The 19,154-nt window shown below is 41.4% G+C and overlaps 1 protein-coding gene across 1 annotated transcript in view; it reads left to right on the top strand.

Annotated features, from left to right (window-relative positions):
• gogo (thrombospondin-1 like protein golden goal) overlaps positions 1-19,154 on the top strand; it is a 415,587-nt gene that overhangs the window by 354,861 nt on the left and 41,572 nt on the right. The window lies entirely within an intron of this gene.

Here is a 19,154-nt window from a genome sequence, read left to right as displayed (position 1 = left end):
CTCTGAAGGTCACATGGAACGCTCGCCGGAATTCGTATGTCAGTTGTTACGCCATGGCTGATGTGAGCGGATATAGTTGTACAGTACTGTGGAGCGATTAGTGGCCGCGCACACACAAAGGCGACAACATAAAATAAATTTTGGGGGAAAGGTTGGCATAAACAATATTTTATGCATGTAAATATAATGAAGGGGCAGTTGTATCGTTGTCTAAATGCTCACTGGATCCCTGTAACACTTGAAAATTTCGCATGACATACAACACACTGTGCGCGCATTTGCGGCGTGGACACTATTTTTGTTTAACATGCACACTAGCGCCGCCACGCGGATTAAGTCTGTAAACCTCAACTCACTCGAAACTTTCATCATTTCTGCTAATATTGCAACAAACTGCTGAGAGACACGTACATTAACCTCTTGTATATAACGGTTTGCTTTTCTGACATCTTCTACGGATCACCCTGTATATAATATCTATCCCTCTACGTGAATCGGGTTCGAATCCTGACCTTGGCATGGATGTTTGTGATTATCTATTTATCAATTTCATCATATCATCACTCATCCCATATTCGCAATTTAGCCAAAAGTGGCACAAAAAGCGAAGTGAAATAAAGCAAATCAATCTACACCAAAGCCAGGGCCTATGCACGCACAGATTCACTGCATAGGTAGTTTGTTGTTTGTAAGTATGTACTGTAACGTAATGTAAAGTTTGGAAGTATGTTATAATGTAAATAAATGAAAACGTTATTATAAATAAACGTCATATAAGTCTGGTAATAAGTACTATATTCTATCCCCCGAATCTCTGGAGTAAGACCGCGCATAATGGTAGAGAAGGGGAGGGGACTAGTGGACGGAATTAAACTGTACACGCTGCTGCCACAGTGGCTGCAGTCGCCTTTTCCCCTTCCACGCAATCCCGCTCCCACGCACATGTTCATTGGGCGAGCCCTCTCGGCTCACTACATGCGCAGAGACTTGCTTCCGTTCGCTCGCTCCAAAGATTCACAGGACAGAGTATATGTAATATACTTCTCGGACACTTCGTACGTTTCATCTCCTGATAAACGAATTACCGTTCGCGCATCCCCCCACTAATACCTGCTTTTAACTTTTGTGTACAGAGTACCTTCACTCACGGTTCAGTGGCTGTAAACCAAGGTTATAAGCCCAAATGTCAATTGAAAGAAGGGAAATATTTACACGTTCATTTCGCTGTTTGTTTATCCTTTATGCATCAGCATTATACATACGCGAACAGTGCGTGGAATCTAAATTCCTGTATGACGAGTCGATAAATGACAATCGACGTGCGTGCGTGCGTGCGGTGAAGGAGTACGTCATTAATCAAAGCAATACTGGAAATGTATGTCAAGTGCCTGCTCTATGCAGAAGTACGTACTCTCCAATCTTTTAACTGGAGAGGAAACGATAACAGCGAAAATGTTTTGTGTTCCGTTTACATCGACATCTACATCAAGTTTTTGTCAACATCACCAAAGCGTTCGTTCAGTTAAACCATCCTTTGAAGCTCTTTTTCAGTTTGGTCGTCGCGTTTTGGATTATACCGGTATCCGAACTGAAGAGGCAGGAGAGAAATTTATGGATTTGTTCCTAACCGGAGGGAAATGTTCCCCCTCTGGAAATATATGCGTTACGATCCACACTTTTATATTATTATTCGTCAAGAGCGGCATAGGATTTTCGCAAGTACAATAAAAACTGGAAACGCCGTGAGGAAATGTTGATATTATGCTCTATTATAAGCCCTGATCGATTTTTTGAAGACTATGAATTTGCGAAGTAACGATGATGATAAAATGATGAACTACATGACGAAATAAGCGCAAAGGAATAGCCAGCCATTCCTTGCACAGGTAACCCAGTAACTGTTTTCTCAATTTCTTAGTTTAGGTTTCCATCACACAGGTTGAAATTTATCTTGCAGCAAGAAAGTTCACGTGTCCACTGCTGACCTCTGCTGTGTGCAAATGTTCAAAAAAATTGTCTTCAAATAAATATGTGCAATATTTCTAATCTAGGCTCATTCTGAAACTAGAAAATATTCACCGGATTGTATTACTATTAACAATGAGAATACAAACCAACAGAAGATATCCTCAAAAAGCTGATGTTGCCACTTTCACCATAACGGATATCAACAATGTGTGGATCCCAACGTCTACCTCCACACCCCTATGCTATTTCATGACACATCTCACTGAAGACAGTTTTACAATTTTCTTTCGGGTTTTGGCAGCGAGATTATTCTAGACAGCTATGAGTGAGCTCGTATGTACATTCACGGATACTTCTGGGTTTGTAAGGAACCCATTGAAAGTAAATGGATCTGAATGAATGAATGAGTTTAAAGTTTTGTGTGAGTCGGCACGTATGGTCATTTTGCACCTTCAAAGTGTACAAGGAAAACATTCTCTTATCTAGAACCCTTACTTTGAAGTTTAAAAAAAAGCCTGTGAAAAGCCCATTCCAGATACTTTTAGAATGATTAAATCAAGAAGACTAGGTGGGCAGGCCATGTGACACGAATGGGAGAGGGAAAATGAGTTTACAGGATTCTTGTTGGGAAACCTGATGGTAAGAGACCTGTAAGAAGGCCAAGACGAAGATGGAGAGGTAATGTTGAGATGGACCTAAAGGAAATCGGTAAGGATGGAAAAGATTGGATTGATCTTTCCCAGGATAGGGACAGATGGAAGGCCTGTGTTGCTGCAGCCATACACCTTCGGGTTTAAGAAGGCTAGAGAGTTAGTTCGAAAGGTTGTAAAGAAACAAACACAACACGTCAAACAGGTAAGGCTCGTCTAAAAACCCTCAGAAACAATGCAAGAGTCCCGCTCTTGACAAAATACTAATATCAGTTGTTAAAACAGCCCACAAGTGTTCGCAACTGTGCAATCAAACCCTCAGGTAGCAGGCAAGGAGAATCCACCCATTGATTCACGAGGAGCTCCATTAGTCACGTGATGAATTTCAAGTTTTCTGGAATCCCTGAAGAGAGGAGGAGAGAGGGAGGATAGTGTTAAGTTTTGCACCTCCCCTCCTCCCCATCTCCATCCGAAGACAGGGAAATTAGCAATGCGATTAGCGGGTCTTTGCTGCTGGCTTTCTCCCGAAGATCTGCCAACTTGGAAATGAATATCCTCTTCAACTTTCCATCGGCGCCTTGGGTTAAAGGTGGATCTCTCCAGAAGAATTAACCAAGTTTCTCGACTTCTGACGCCGCGGGAGGGGAAGGCTCTTAAGAGACCATTAGGCCGATTTTCGTCGCGGAGATGTGAAGCGAGTAACAACCTTTGAACATTAATTCATAGGTCCTGCCAAGTTGCTGGGAACAGAGTACCTACCGAATTTCTGAGCTAAATATAATATTTTTTAATCTCAAGTTTCCTTTGCCACACCAGCCATCTTTGAATCAGCTGGACACGATTAAAGAGCGCATCGGTTTTACTGTATCATGGTTAATCTACTATTGAAAAGCGTCGTTGTGGTTTTACTATAAACTATCATTATTTGCAATAATGAAAAATGATAAAAAGTCTTACATGTTTGTCACAGAATTAAGAAAATAATACTAATTGAAAATAAACCAAAGTTTCCCAAGATGTGTAAAATGTATTTGATTTTTTGTTATTTTACGTCGCTTTTTTTCTCACTTTTGTCTAATTGCGACGATGTGGCACGAATGGAAGAGGAAGGAAGAGTTTACAGGATTCTTGTTGGGAAACCTAATGGTAAGAGACGTGCAGGAAGGCAAAAATGGAGGGATAGCGTTGAGATGGATCAAAAGCAAATCGGTAAGGATGGAAAAAATTGTATTAATGCTGCCCACGATAGGGACAGATGGAAGGCTTGTGTTGCTGCAGCCATAAACCTTCGGGTTTAAGAAGGCTAGAGAGTTAGTTAGTTAGGTTTATTTTACTTAGCTTTTCTACCACTTTTGGCTAATTGCGAGGATGAGAATGCGTGATGATATGATGAAAGGATACTCACAAAGAAACTGAACCCTTTCTTCTGGTTGTGTGTAATAATCGCGGGTTAGCCAAACATTTATCATCCACCTAAAATGAAACAAGTTTCTATTTACTCAGACAAGTTAGGGCAAGTACTACCTATTTATTGGAATTGTGTTTCCTGGGGCTTGAAATTGAAATTTTTAGTCACACAGATTTGCGAAAGATCAAAAAAACAGTCTTGAACGAATTAAAAGACCAGAGGAAAAGAAATTGCAATATTCTGGAGGCATTGCCAAAGATTTCGAGCAGGCCTTCGAAGGGAAAGAGCAGGGTTTTTTCTGTTGCCGCGGGTCTTTTGTTGATTCCTTTCTACAGTTTCATCTTTCCCCTTCCTTTCCTCTGAAAGAGAGCCTTGCGTGGTATCTACTCTTCTTCCTTTGTCCGGAGGTGTTGAAGCGGCTGCAGTCATCCTTCACCATTGGTTCGCGTGGAATGTGGCAGCTGACAATCGGGATCCGCACGCGCTGATACTTTGTCATTGTGGAGCCTTTGAGCTGGATTGTTTGGCCAATAAATAGCGAACCGAGGAATTGGATGACTATGGATTGCTATTTGGTATGTATGATGGGAGAGATGCATGTGAAGGTAGCGTTAGGCTGCAACGAAAGTGATGACTGATGATAATGCATGTGGGTGAACTCACTATGTTCTACTTGATTGTAGTTACTTCAAAACTCGGGTAAACATTGCTTAAGTTCTAAAAAAAACATTTCGAGTAACTGAAGAAGTAGATTTAATTTAATTTGATTTTTGTTATTTAGCGTCGTTTTTCTTTCTTTTTATGGCTAATCGCGACAATGAGGATTTGTATTGATAGGACGTAATTGATGAAGCGACACTCACAAAGTAGTAGACCATGCCCAAGGCGTTTCGACCATAGGCGTTGTAATGCGCTGTGCTAACCACTCCGCCACGGAGGTCGGCTAAAGGAGTAGAAGTTAATAGAATATATAGCAGCGTTGTTTGTTTATTTAACTTTAAGTTCAGATAAGCTAGTAAGGATTGGACCTACAGTTTAAAGTGGTATCCGAACCACTGGTCAATATGTCTTCACTGGAACTCTAACTCGAGACTCCTTTATTACAAGAAGACAGCGTGTCCACTAACATTAAACGAATGTGTAACTTATTGTGCGTGTCTGTCCTACCTTTGAAACTGTCACAACGGCGAATATGAATGATGAAATAGATGGCATAAAGAAACACAGATATACTCGCATGTCATCAAACTTAGGAAATCAGTCACAAAAAAGTAAGCCTTAAGTAATTTCTTGTTATTGTTAAACGTGTTTGGTCCGTTAAGTTACGTTGAGGATTGTGAAATTTTAAAGATATTCTACAATGTCCATTATATTCTTGCTATGAGATACTGTTCACGACAGTAACCTTTCCCCTTCGTCCCAGTGGTCAACGTATTAACCGTTATTAATTCTACACCCTTTCTGCTCAAAGTCACCTGCATTCTAGTGTTTGTGTAGCTATACCCTGATTTAGTCGGTTTCTTTCAGAATACGGCAAAGGAAGTTAAAAAAGAACGAATTTATAGAGACAATAAATTCACTCACAATGCCGTCCTTCACCACTGGTTGATCTCAGAGTCGCATTCACTCGAAATGCACTTTCGGAAGACTTGGCAACTGTTTTCGTTGCAATCGGATTTGCTGCAGGACGCACTGGCCAAACGCCAGAGGACACAAAAAGAAAAAAAGGAGAAAAAGGAGACGGAAATGAGAGACAGCCGCGTTACCCGTTTGACACCAATCTGCGAGGAGTCAAATTTTCGCCCGCGCCAAATGGCCAGCGTCCATAGAGGCTTTCTCAGCTCCGCCGCCACTTCTGCAAATTACTCCTTGACCTCAATGGAAGCCCCTCATTCCAATCGATCTCTTGTCTTCACGGTTGGTGCCAATTTCTTAATTAGTATAGCAAGAAAGCATTGGATATTTTCGTCAGTAAGTATCCCAAAGGAAGCTGCAAATGCCTTCCTGTCACCAATTGCGATTGAGTAAGATTGCAAGGAGAATATTCCATTGTACCCTACAAAAAAAAAAACACCAAACGTAAAGATAATAAAAGATGTAGGGGGCGCCCTCAACCTCACTTCCCGTATACTCCGGATACTGCTTCTTGCAGGCCAACGAGGCCCTGGCGCCTGGGCCCACTGCCAAGATAATCCTTTGTGGAGTTGACTCGTCCTGTGTGCTGAGTGCCCCTTGACAGCCTTAGCTTTTAACCTCACAGACAGATAGTTTTAGTTCTTAAGTAATTTATGAATTAGTTTTAAAAATTGAGTAAGGAAGTTTTTAAGATATATATTTCATTTTCTTCTTAGGGGCTTGTCGGTCACTTTCGTTTTAGTTAAGGGGCTTCTTCCTGTATTACGTGACGGGCAAAATTGCCTATGTGCTGATGTGCCCACACTACAAAAATCAATGAATCAATCAATAAAGATAATAACAAAATGGCAGCAACATTCAGTAGCTGAAGTGTAACATCTAATTAGATTTTGTGTCACACACAATTTGTAGTGGTTTTATTTTAAATATATTGTCTAAATATAAATAAAACCATAAAAATATATATGACAGGATACAGGTATGGTCCTTTTTTGTACGCGGAAATATATTTCTAATCACGAGTGCCAGTACGGATACAAACACGTCTTTGTTATAAAACGAAAAAGATCAGGATATTAAAAAATTGTGTCCTTAAAGTTAAATCTGTCATTTGAGCGGCGTGTGCCGGTAGGTTCAAATGGATTAACGTTGGTTGAAGCCACCTAACTGAGTGAAGTCACTCTTTTGTGTATTTGCTGAGAAAGAGTGGGAGACTCAGAGCTGACAGACATCACGTGACTTCTTGCGTCATACAGTCATTATCCGAACTTTGATTAAAACTGAAAGCTTGACGGAACTCGAAGCTATTTTTAAACCCCGATGCGAAAAGACCAACTACGAGAAAATGGCTCCTATGGAACTGTTACTTTAGTAATCCCATGAATTTACTTTGGCATTTTATTTTAATATACAGACTGAAACAGAAAAGTGTCGAATGTGATTTCCAACCGTTCTGCTACGCTATGCATTTCCATCCACGAGTTGTATGCCTGGTAGTGTTTCACATGATGACATCATCACCACAATCACTTCGTCTCCTTTCCTCATGTTTGAGTGATTCATTTGGTTTATTTTACATCACTTTATTGGTACTTTTGGCTAATCGTGAGGAAGATTGCGAGGGATGTAAGGTCCTAGTATATTTAAGTTTCTCCACTACTATAGCTCTTTTCAGTTCTTACGGCGGGTGCTCCAGAAGCTGGCAAAGGAAGTGGGGAGCGGGGGAATTCGCCGCAGACCAACCAGACAACAGCAGTGGCGCCGAGAGATTCGACGTGGTGGAAATAAGTACTACGTGAACCTCGTTCTACAGGCTGCTGCGATTCTTATCGCACTGGATTGGTCGCTTCCCCGCTCCCCACTTCCCTTGCCAGCTTCTAGAGCGCCCGCCTTAAGAACTGAAAAGAGCTACACACACAGTAAACGACATGCATCAAATTTAGTTGATTCACCAGAAACGAGCCACGATGGTCTAGTCGGTAGGGGGTCTTACTGCCACACGGGATATCCGGGTTCGATTCCCGAGGTGGGTGATCTAAGATCCGTATTTTGCCGCCTTTTCCCCGCAAAAAGCGTCTCTGGGACTCACCCAGCTTCAAATAAACGGGTGTCTGGGGGCAACCCTGAGGCGTAAAGGCGGCCGGAGCGTGTTACTGATCACATCCAAAATGGCCGAGATCGAAAATGTGTTGTGCCCTACTCCCACATCCCCTAAATGTGCCTTCATGGCACAGTGCTATACGCACGGGGAAGTTTACCCTTATCCCGTCAAGACTGCGAGAAAGATAGAGTTTAATTAAGTTGGTCTATTCTCTTTAGAGAGCAATCTGGCGATCTTCGTGGCGGAATGGTTATCACAGCGCGCTACGACACCAGAGGTCCCGAGTTCGAATTCCGTCCTGGACATGGATGTTCTTTGTGAGCGCCCTCAATTTCATCCTCATCTTCGCGATTTACCAAAAGTGGCGGAATAGCGAAATAAAATCAATCAATCAATCCTTAAAGAATGACCAGGTCCAGGTACATCACTCGAAAAATAAGTGACTGGAACTTTAAGGCACCGGTAATAAATGGAAATAAATCCTGCCCATCAGCTTCGGATGTTCCCAAGCGGAATTCTGATGCCACATCGAGATGTTTCATTTTTCCTCTTTTCTCTTCTTCCGCGAAGACGGGTGAGCGTCTCCCATCAATTTTCGAAGGATGTCTTAATTCAGGAGCGCACTTCCTGGAGGCTCCTGCAGCAGGATAATCAATGCCCCCCTCTTTTCTCCTCCCGTCGGAAATATAGGGCAAAGGGAAAGCGAAATTGCATTGAGGCAGATTTTAAAACCGAACTCCCTGGAAAGGTCACGTGTTTCCTATAGATCAAAGTCATGTAATGCCGCCGAAAGCGGCCGAATCGTCTGGATCCGAAGGTAATTCTCGATCATTCGGAAAGGGTAAGATATAATAATCTATAAAAGATCGATGGTGTTGTACTTGCGAGGTCGCACATCCGAACTCCTCCAGCTTCTGATATTACAAGGAAGCAGCATTCCTCATGAATGGGTAAGTTGAACGGGTTTTTGAGATTTATAGGCAATTTTCTCTGGAGAAAACACACTGCGCTTGTAATGGGCGATCGCTCATTCTTTCCTGCAGTAATTCATCTTCTCCTTCCTTCGTTTTATCCTCCTTATTCCGAGGTTAGATTACTTGCAATTCTGTAGCTTAATGCGTGCATTCTATCCTACCATAAGAATGGGTGAGGAGGAAACCAGTCTGTGAAATCGTCTCAACATTCCATGCCAGTTTTTGTGTTCTCGTAACAAATTTTATTCCATCTTTACTACATTTTCAGTCGTGCACACACACAAATATAGGGTGTCGCTAAAGTTAACATCTATATCTCTAATCCGGCCTGGGTTGATTGATTGATTGATTTGGTGGTTTAAGTTCACTTTATGCACAGTAAGGCTAATCGGGACTGGACCTACAGTTTAAAGTGGAATCCGAACCACTGTGTGCGTCCACCGGATATCGAACCAGGGACCCCTTGTTTCAAGACGACGTTACCACAGGGAGGTCCGATCCGACCTGGGCACGGATGTTCTTTGTGAATGTGTCTTCATCAATTTCATGTGCACATTGTTGCGATTTGCTACAAGTGACAGAAAAGTGACGCTAAATAACAAGAATACAAATACACTCACAAGGAATACCCATGTCCAGGTCGGGATTCAAAACTGGAACCCCTGGCATCGTTGCTCCCTGGCGTCTTAACACCGAGCACTTTATCTCGTCTGGAAAAGGGTGTTCTTTTTTAGTGTCCCTCCATCAGTTTCATCACTCGTCTTCGCGATTAGCCAAACGGGGCAGAAAAGCGAAGTAAAATAAAAAAATCAATCAAAAATAGAAATTCATATCTATTTCAGTGGAGAAAGATCGTAATTCTTTAATAAATCATGATATAATTCGACAAACATACCCGTAGTCATATACCCACAAACGATGCAAAACATCTACTGCAATCCAAATTACCTTCACCAATGTCGCAACATATTCCTTCGTTTAATGATAGAACAAAACCTATGAGGTCTGCCATTGCTCTGATACAATTACGTTACTCCATTATGTCATCGGTCTTACGTTCGTTAACTTTCAAGTTGATGCATCCCCATGGGAAGAAGTGGAAAGGTGGGTCAGGTCGGGTGACTGGGGTGACCGCTGTGTACTCATCTTCCGGGAAAGGTGTTATTCACGAACAAAGAATTAAGTGCCAAAGTTTTTTCTTGAAATAGATCGTGACTTTTTGGGACATGCACATGTAGATGATACTACATAAAGAATTTCCAGGAGATTGATCGGGAAAAACTGGGAGCCAGTTGGTTATTGTGGTTGTAGTAGAAGGAAGAAAACTTTACAATACAGGTTTATACAAGGGATAGTCAAATGAAAACCTTAATTTGTTTTTATTTCTTATTTAGTGGATTTCTGTGTGAAGGATTACACAAGTTTGATGCGTTTTAGCTTTGCTGATCTACATATATTTCCAACTTTGAGTTGGTGCCTGTCAGTCTTTGTGGTCCATATGCATTATGAGCCACTGCCAAGGCCTTTCCATCAATCTACCTGCGAACCGGGGCCATTATCGAACTTTCTCCTCCATTAGTAAACTTGCTGGTGTGGTAAGAATTCACAGAGATATTGAATTTTCACTTGCCGAGAAATTTCTGCAAGTTTTAGGCTGACAAGGGAAAAGAAACCACCCCTCTTAACAGGCGCAAGTGTGTGTAGGGGGCGCCATCTTTAAAATAAATGCCGTTTTGAAGCTCACTTGATTAGTTTTGAAACCTTGAGGTCGTTTTGTAAATAACAGTTGATACGTCATGTAAATTTAAGCTGTAAACAGTCTACCCTTCAAATTGTATTGCGCTTTTGAGGTTTGTATTTGCCTCTTGTAATATATATGAGAAAGTACTTCCATTGTTCACACACACACACACCAATTTGTCGGCAATTATAGGGTTTATTCTTAAATACTAAACTAATAAATGAAAGCGGACGAATTATATACTCTATCCGAACCGACGCTATCAGTGGCTTTGCCGTCCCCCGTGGCGGAGTGGTTAGCACATCGCGCTACGACGCCAGGGATCCCGGGTTCGAATCGAGGCCTGGGTGTTTGTGAGCGTGCATTCATCAATTTTATTATATCATCACGAGGGCTAGGATTTTTATGACCTAAAAATCACCAAAATATGCAAAATAAAATATGCTCTTATGACCTAAAATTGTACAAAATATGCACTATAATTTGAAAAAATATGCCTTATAACTGGACTGTTTCAAACATCAATATTAAAATGCTGAGATATTTTCACATGCATACTATTTTTAGTTCACTTTATGGACTCTGAATTCCAATGAACAATGAATACTTTCTGTAAATTTTCAAATAAAAGTGATAAAAAGATTTTGCTGCAGTCCAAAAGAACTCCTCGTATAAACATGCGAGTAAGAACGAATCCAGTTCGAAAATGACTGTATGTTTCTTGAAAAAGCGAAAACATGCTGAATTTGACCGAAAATCCATCAAAATATGTCGTGTACCGACTGAACATATACGCACATATACGCCAGACCTGATCTGCATGATCAGTGCACGCCAGACCTGGTTATTGAGTGTTGTTTGTCATCAGTCCAGGTTGTAGCTTCCGTCGTGTATGCCTGAAAGTCATAGCGGTCCTTCGTGACGAGGCTTCTTGCATTTATACCATTATGTAAGTTGTACTTATTCTGTTATTGTGTTCGTGAATTATACACTTTTGATTGTGTTCGAACCTTAGTCGTATTATTTACTCCACTTCCTGGTTTACCGAACAACAGAAATAACTCGAAACTCAACAATATATACACCTCAGTGTATCAATATCAGAGTCTCTGGAACCAACAGATCTATCAGTTCGTCAATTTCTTTCTCTTTCACATGTGGGGAGATACATCAAATCACAACGTTTTAGATGGGCAGGACGTCTGATGAGAATGTGTGCGTGTGTTTTCATACAGGCACATATACAGGGTGGTCACAAAGTGGGCGTACCTCCCCTCCCCCTTATTTTCAACACTACGATGGTAATAGTCGTATTACTTGATATGAACACGTGTCATTAATTAACCACCTCTGGGTCTTCTTGGAGGCCCTTCAGAATGTAATTGAGGGGAACGCCCGGAAAAAGCTCTTATTCACACTTGCATCGCGAAGTGTGCCACAATATGGCGCAGAGTTCGGCCGTGCTACGAATGAGACGGTCTCCATACCGATGTTACGGACACTTAAACCATCAGGTATGTGTTCATATCAAACATTCAACCATAACCATCGTAGTGTCGAAAATACAGGGTGGTATGCCCACTTTGTGACCACCCTGTACATTGGCATGAATGTAAAATATTTATAGATACGTGTCCTTTGCGCGTATCTGGGAAGGGCTAGGAAGAGAGAGAGAGAGAGAGAGAGAAATGCAGTGACAGGTTGTCTCGCTTTTTCCACCTGTATTTGATTCATCTACGTGTTTGCGGACAACACGTAAAAAAGTTAATGATTGTTATACTCATACATCACATGTTTTATCTCTTGCGTGAAAATGGGTACAAAAAGTGTTTTTCTTTTTGCTTCCTCCGGATGGAAGGGTGTCCGCAACAAACGAGTGGGGTTTTCCGCTCTTCACTCGCGTTCTTCTGCCCTGGCAGCCATTAATCATCGCCCTGCTTCGTAAGCCCTTGCGCCAGCCACGATATGTTACATTAGTCGAAGGCTCGTGAGAAATCCACTGCTAAAGGTGGGTGCAATAAAAGGTGAGCGATTAATTTTTGTCGAGGTTGCAGTCGTTGCAAATAAACTGTCGTTTAAGTGTGGAAGTCGAGACAGTGTTTCACACAGAAAACCAAATGCGTCAAATCTATTGATGCACCAGAAATACATCGATTGATGCACTAAAGTGTGATTTATGGAATCTTCAAAGAATCAGGTTTACAGTTTGATGCATTTTTATATCACAAAGGTAACGCCAAAGTGCATCACATGATGCAGGTGAGTATTTATTTCAGTCGAGATGCACTTTAATGCATCAGCTCATGCATTTTTATGCACCTGCATCTTTCTCGATGATGCACTTAAATTTTGTCTGGCCTAAAGAATAAGCATTTTTATGTTCCAGATGATGCATTTACTTTCCTGCGTGTTTGCTTCAGAAGAGGTCAATATCCACATGAAGTCCTTAATGCTGCTGTAACTTGTGCTATTCTACATCAAACACCTTCGATCCAAATTCTTAGTTGCGCTATCGTACGGAGCCGCATCGGTCAAGTCTAGACCCGGGATGAGTGATCTTAGATCGGAATTTTCCTGTCATATCCCTGCATAAAGCGGCTCTGGGGTTCACCCAGCCTCAACTACCGGAGGGGAACCCTGGGGGAGGTTAAAGGTGGCAGAGCCATGTTGGTGATCGCATCACCCAAGAAAATAGCCGAGATCGATGTGGATGGATACGGACCCTTCCCCCACTCCACTCTAGGTAGGTGTGTGTGTGTTCATGGTATGGTGCAAACTCCACGGGGAAGTTTACCTTTACCTTACCACGTAACCTTGACTTCAAATAAGAATGTACGTACAGTCACCGGCAATATAAATGGGACGCCTAGATCCTGAAATTCTCGCTTCTCTGCGAGGCGTTACCTGGGTTGCCTAACTCTAAGGCGATAAGAAGATTTTAACATATGTAACGCTATGCAGGAAAGCGAGTAATTCAGGGTATACGTGTCCCATTGTTATTGCCGGTGACTGTACAAATAGCTCAAATACATACACTTATAATGCAGTAATGACAGTTACTCCGTCGTTACTTTACTACACTCATACAATCATGAATATACGTAAGTAAAGGAAGGCAAAAGGTAAGGTTCCCTGTGCATACAGCACCGTTCCTTGAAGATACATTTAGGAGATGTGGTGTTGGGCACCACACATTCTCGATCTCGGCCATTTTAGAGATGATTTGATCAGCACCACGCTCCAGCCGCATTTACCCGCAGGGTTGCCCCCAGGTACACATTGATTTGAGGCTGGGTGAACCCCAGAGCCGCTTCATGCGGGGGGGGGGAAGGCCGGAAAAATTTCGACCTTAGATCACACACCCCGGGAATAGAACCCTCAACAGCACAACAATGTTGAAATAACCGCCACTACTACAGCCATCTAAAAATACTAGGAGGCAAAGCGTACCAGCTGAAACTCCAAACCTACAGTGCAAAAACCGCCAAGATGCAGATAGATAGATAGATAGAACCCGGTTCTTACTCGTAGCAGTCAGACGCCTTACCGACTAGATATCAAATTGATATTTCCCATCGTGTTAGATCGTGTTGCAGAAAATAAACCTCAAGAATGCTAAGAAATTGTTGGCTATCCTAACTCCGTTGCATTTTCCCTATGCCGCATGCTTGGAGCTCCAAACACGGCTTATCCACATTGCTATTCCGCCTCCAACCACGACGCATGCAGAAATTCCGGAAACGCAGACGTTAACGTGCGGAGTGGCTGGGGAGACACGGCAGCGCTCCTCGCATGCCGCGAATCTTGTCCTGAGTCTGCAGACTGTAATAAAGCTGAGTTACTGGCAGGCTGCCCCCCCCCCCTCTCCCCCGCCCATGCTCTCGGCGGTGCTTGGCGTGGCACTCATCCTCTCGGCCCCATCTTTAAATTATGATCAAATTCCTCCGAAAGGATAAAAGCAGCAGATCTTAACCGTTCGGAAATTGATTTTTCAACCGCTGTCGGCGCTTTTGAAATTTAATGCCTTCCCGGCTTAGAAACGGTGACGTCATTCTGAAGAACCTTCGGATAAATCTTTCACTGGCGTTGGTCATTTCTGAAAGCGATGGATAACGCAATATATAAACCATTATAAAATGTATGTACGAAGGTCGGGTTGATAGAAAGTAGGATATTTACTAATAAATTGCAAGAAATAGGAGAAAGGTACTCCTTGAATGCCTATCGAGTCGCCTTTGAAATAAATGAACACTTTATATCTAAACTTCTCTTCATTTCGTTACATCAATTCTTACAGTTTCCGTTAAAAAGGATACAAAATAACATCACGAGTCACACTTACGACAAATCAGAAGTTGAATAAAGTGAACTTGTCGATCAGTGATTTCTCTTTGCCATTACGCTTCACAACGTCACAGACACTTTTCTCCTTTAATCTACACTGCTGGACAAAAAAAACGGACACTTGCATTTTTTGTGATAACGCATAAATTCTGATTTGAAGGCTAACTAAATGTTGCAGAAATTATTGGAAATAAGAAAACCTGAATATATTCAACAGAAAGCAAATTAAAATTTATTGTTAATAAGTTAAATTAGAACATAAACAAAAGTTACAGAAAACTACCAAAAAAAATAGAAAAAAAAATCTTAACAATATTTATTTTAATATTGTTAACTGGTAATGGTGGGGTATACAGGGTGGCTCAATAAGTCACTTAACACCCTCGGTACAAGGCCACTGCGGCATGCAACGTGGAAATGGTGATGACCAATCGTTGCCAGGCCAAGGGGGAACCACATTGACGCCACCCGCAAGGTCGGCGGCCATCTTGATGTCCGCCATCTTGAATTCAACTTCAGAATTTTAAATGGGAAGGGGGTGATATGATATATCAAATCAGCCTTGAATTTCACGAAAAATGCAATGGTAAAGTTGTTTTCGGCGTATCTTTAACCAGTAAAGAATTATGACTGAATTCTTGTACCAATTTGCTCCTTTTCGAGGTGTTAGAAAACTGCCTTCAAATTTGTTTAGCCCATCGGTAACACATCGAGATCATAGTAACGTCTAGAGTGAGAAGTTCACATGCCATTGCACATTATTTTAATCTGATACATCCATGAAGAGCTGCGCATTATGAATGGTTGTCGCGAACAATTACAGTATGATGCTTCCATTAAATGAAAAATCCTTCACAGTGACAAGGCTAAGGAAGTTCATAAACAGAATATTCGATGCTTTTTATCTGATAAACCATTTTCGACAGATCGAAGCTGAATGGTTAGTGCTGGTAAGTTAATGGAGTGGCGTGCTGTGTGGAACACGATTGGTTAGTCAATTTTCCATCAACGGAACCTTAAATGCTTAGGGCTACTTGGATTTGTTAAATAAACAGGTGTTTTCATCCTTGCTTATGGAAAAATGTACTTTTTACAGAGTTTTTTCCAATAGAGAGGAACACCAAAACACTATGGGAACATTGTGAAGCAGTTTCTGTCCAAAGTTAGTTATCAGATGACAAGGGTCGCATATTCTGTTTATGAACTTCCTTACGAACATAAACATTAGCCTTGTCACTGTGAAGGACTTTTAATTCAATGGAAGCGTCACACTGTAAATTGTTCGCGACAACCATTCATAAGGCGCAGCTCTTCGTGGATGTATCCGATTAAAATATTGTGCAATGACATGTGAACTTCTCTCCCTAGACATCACTTTGATCTCGATGTGTTACCGATGCGCTAAACAAATTTTAAGTTATTTTTCTAACACCTCGAAAAGGACCAAATTGGTACAAGAATTGTCATAACTCTTTACTGGTTAAAGATACGTCGAAAACACCTTCACCATTGCATTTCTCGTTAAATTCTAGCCTGATTTGATATATCATATCACCCCCTTCGCATTTAAAATTCTGAAGTTGAAATCAAGATGGCGGACATCAAGATGGCTGCCGACCGCGCGGGTGACTTTAGTGTGGTTTCCCCTTGGCCTGGCAACGATTGGTCATCACCATTTCCATGTTGCGCGCTGCAGTGGTCTTGTATCAGGGATGTTAATTGGCTTTTTGAGCCACCCTGTATAAGCTGTCTAGTAGCGGGTGTTACCTCCCCTGGCATCAATTACAGCTTGTTACCGCCGTGGCATACTTCGAATAAGGTTGGCAATCACTTATTGGTCCAATTGCTCCCATTCTTCTTGAATAGCACGTCTTAGCTCTTCAATTGTTTCTGGAACTATTGCGCTGTTTCTGATATGTCGTTTCAGTTGATCCCAGACGTGCTCTATTGGATTTAGGTCCGGACTTTGTGATGGCCATTCTAATCGCGTAATCCCAACTTCGTCCAGGTACTCCGTGACAATATTCGCAATGTGAGGACGCGCATTGTCATGCATAAAAACAAAATCTGGGCCTATGACTGGTGCATATAGTACTACATGATCTGCCAAACATTCTGTAATATACCTGCGAGCTGTCATTGCCCCATTCTCTACAAGAACCAACTCTGTACGTTCTTGTAAAGAGATACCTCCCTAGACCATGACACCACCGCCTCCAAAGGGTGTTATTTCAACGAAACAACATTGTACATAACGCTCATTAGGTCTTCTATACGCAAGTTCAAGCCCGTCTGATGAATGTAGGTTGAATTTTGATTCATCGGAGAATAAAACCTTTTCCGACTGCTCCACATTCCAATGTAAGTGTTGTGTAGCAAATTCCAGTCTTCGCTTCCGGTGACGTGCTAACAACCTTGGACCTGTAGCCGGCCTCCGAGATGATAAACCACTTTCATTCAGTTTTCTAAGGATTGTTCGTGAAGAAACCACAGCTCTATAAACATTTCTCAAACGCCGTGCCACAATATTTGAAGTCGTACGACGGTCTCTTAAGACAATGATACGCATGAAACGATCTTCCCGTGCTGTTGTGCATCGTTTCCGACCAGAACTCAGTCTTCTACCATAGTAACCAGTTGCATCATACCGTCTGAGAGCTTCATGGATAGTACTTCGTGCCATATTTAGCACCCTATCAATATAGCGCACACTACGACCATCATCACGAAGAGCTACTTCTTTTACTACCTCTTCACGTCTCATTTTCAAGCTAGCAAACTTACAATACACTTGCAAGAAAAACACCAGCAATGGCAATGACAATGTCAATAATATCTGTTACTATGAACCAAAATTCATGCCTCTCTAGACATTAAGCAAAATAACATCAACAGGAATTGAAAATCAATAAATTAAAACAAAATTGCATGAAATTAATTTTGAGCCTACTAGGTGTTCCAAATAAGTAAATACGAGTAAATAAATAAATAGATAAATAATAAACGGAAAAACTATGGAAAATGTTCAATAATGAATGTTCAATTGTTCAATACTTAACTGAGAGCGTAATTCATAAGTACGTAATTGCAATTCAGATGTCAAATATTAAGATGTCCGGTTTTTTTTTGTCCAGCAGTATATATTGAGAATAGGAGTAGCAAGACTGGTTCAAATCTCCTTATCTTCCTATTAGGGATTTACATACGTGGGAAACAGTAAGTGAAGTGTGAAGTGCACAAGAGTCGTAGTGTATCCAACTCAACATACGACTGTAAAAACATGAAGGTTTCCCAAATGCGCAAGTATTAACAGAATGTCATCTTCTATTGGATGGCTCGCCCTTTACTTTGCACGAGTGGATACTGAGAAGCGGTCATTGCTGTAGAATTATTGCACGTGCATAGTTCAGAGTTAGGTGGTAGAGGAGCCCAAGGATGAACCTCGCTCTGTAGTAAATGAAAATACTTTTCTATTCTATTCTATAGTGTACCCTTTTGTGCCTTTCATCGTGCCATGAAGGCGCATGGAGGGTGTGGAGGTTGAAACCACCGAGCTCTGAAGGCCTTTACCTCTCAGCGTTGCCCCCAGGCACATATTGATTGGAGGCCCTCTGAGCCCCAGAGCCACATAATACAGGGGTAATGACGGAAGAATTCTTACCTGGGGTAACCTGCGTCGGGAATAGATTATTGTAGCATAGTACGTTACATAGAGTGTATGCTTTTGGGATAATTTACGTTCTCCAGTTGTAGTCAGAACTGGAAGTACGCTTACATCATCATTCTTGAATTGCTAAAAAAGAAAGTTTTTCGTTACGTTGATATCTAATATGTAATAATTACTATACCCATATCAATTTTCATTGTATACCTAGGTACTAGTGTTGGACGATATATCGTCCAGATGATATATCGCGATATTGAAAAAAATATCGTCCAGGCGATATCAACTAGACGATAAATCGTCACGATATCTTGGAGATATATATCGTGTCGGCGATATATCGTCACGATATTTGGCGATATATATCTTGTCAGCGATATATCGTCATGATATTTGGCGATATATATCGTCTCGGTGATATATCGTCACGATATTTGGCAATATATATCGTGTCAGCGATATATCGTCATGATATTTGGCGATATATAGATTGAAGTCGATATATCGCCGATATCACGATACGGAGAGATATCGTATCATATCGTCTGTGACGATATTTTCTTGACGGTGTATCGCGATATCAAATTTCCGATATCGTCCATCCCTACTAGGTACTTCTTTTATGCCATGGTATTCTTAGTTGTAAAATTTTAGTTACAATTAAAACTG

This window comes from Lepisma saccharinum, chromosome 3 (assembly GCF_977018435.1).
Source record: "Lepisma saccharinum chromosome 3, izLepSacc3.1, whole genome shotgun sequence".
Classification (NCBI taxonomy): domain Eukaryota; kingdom Metazoa; phylum Arthropoda; class Insecta; order Zygentoma; family Lepismatidae; genus Lepisma; species Lepisma saccharinum.
The sequence above is the reverse complement of the archived record's forward strand: the minus strand, read 5'-3'. Positions and strand labels throughout refer to the sequence as shown.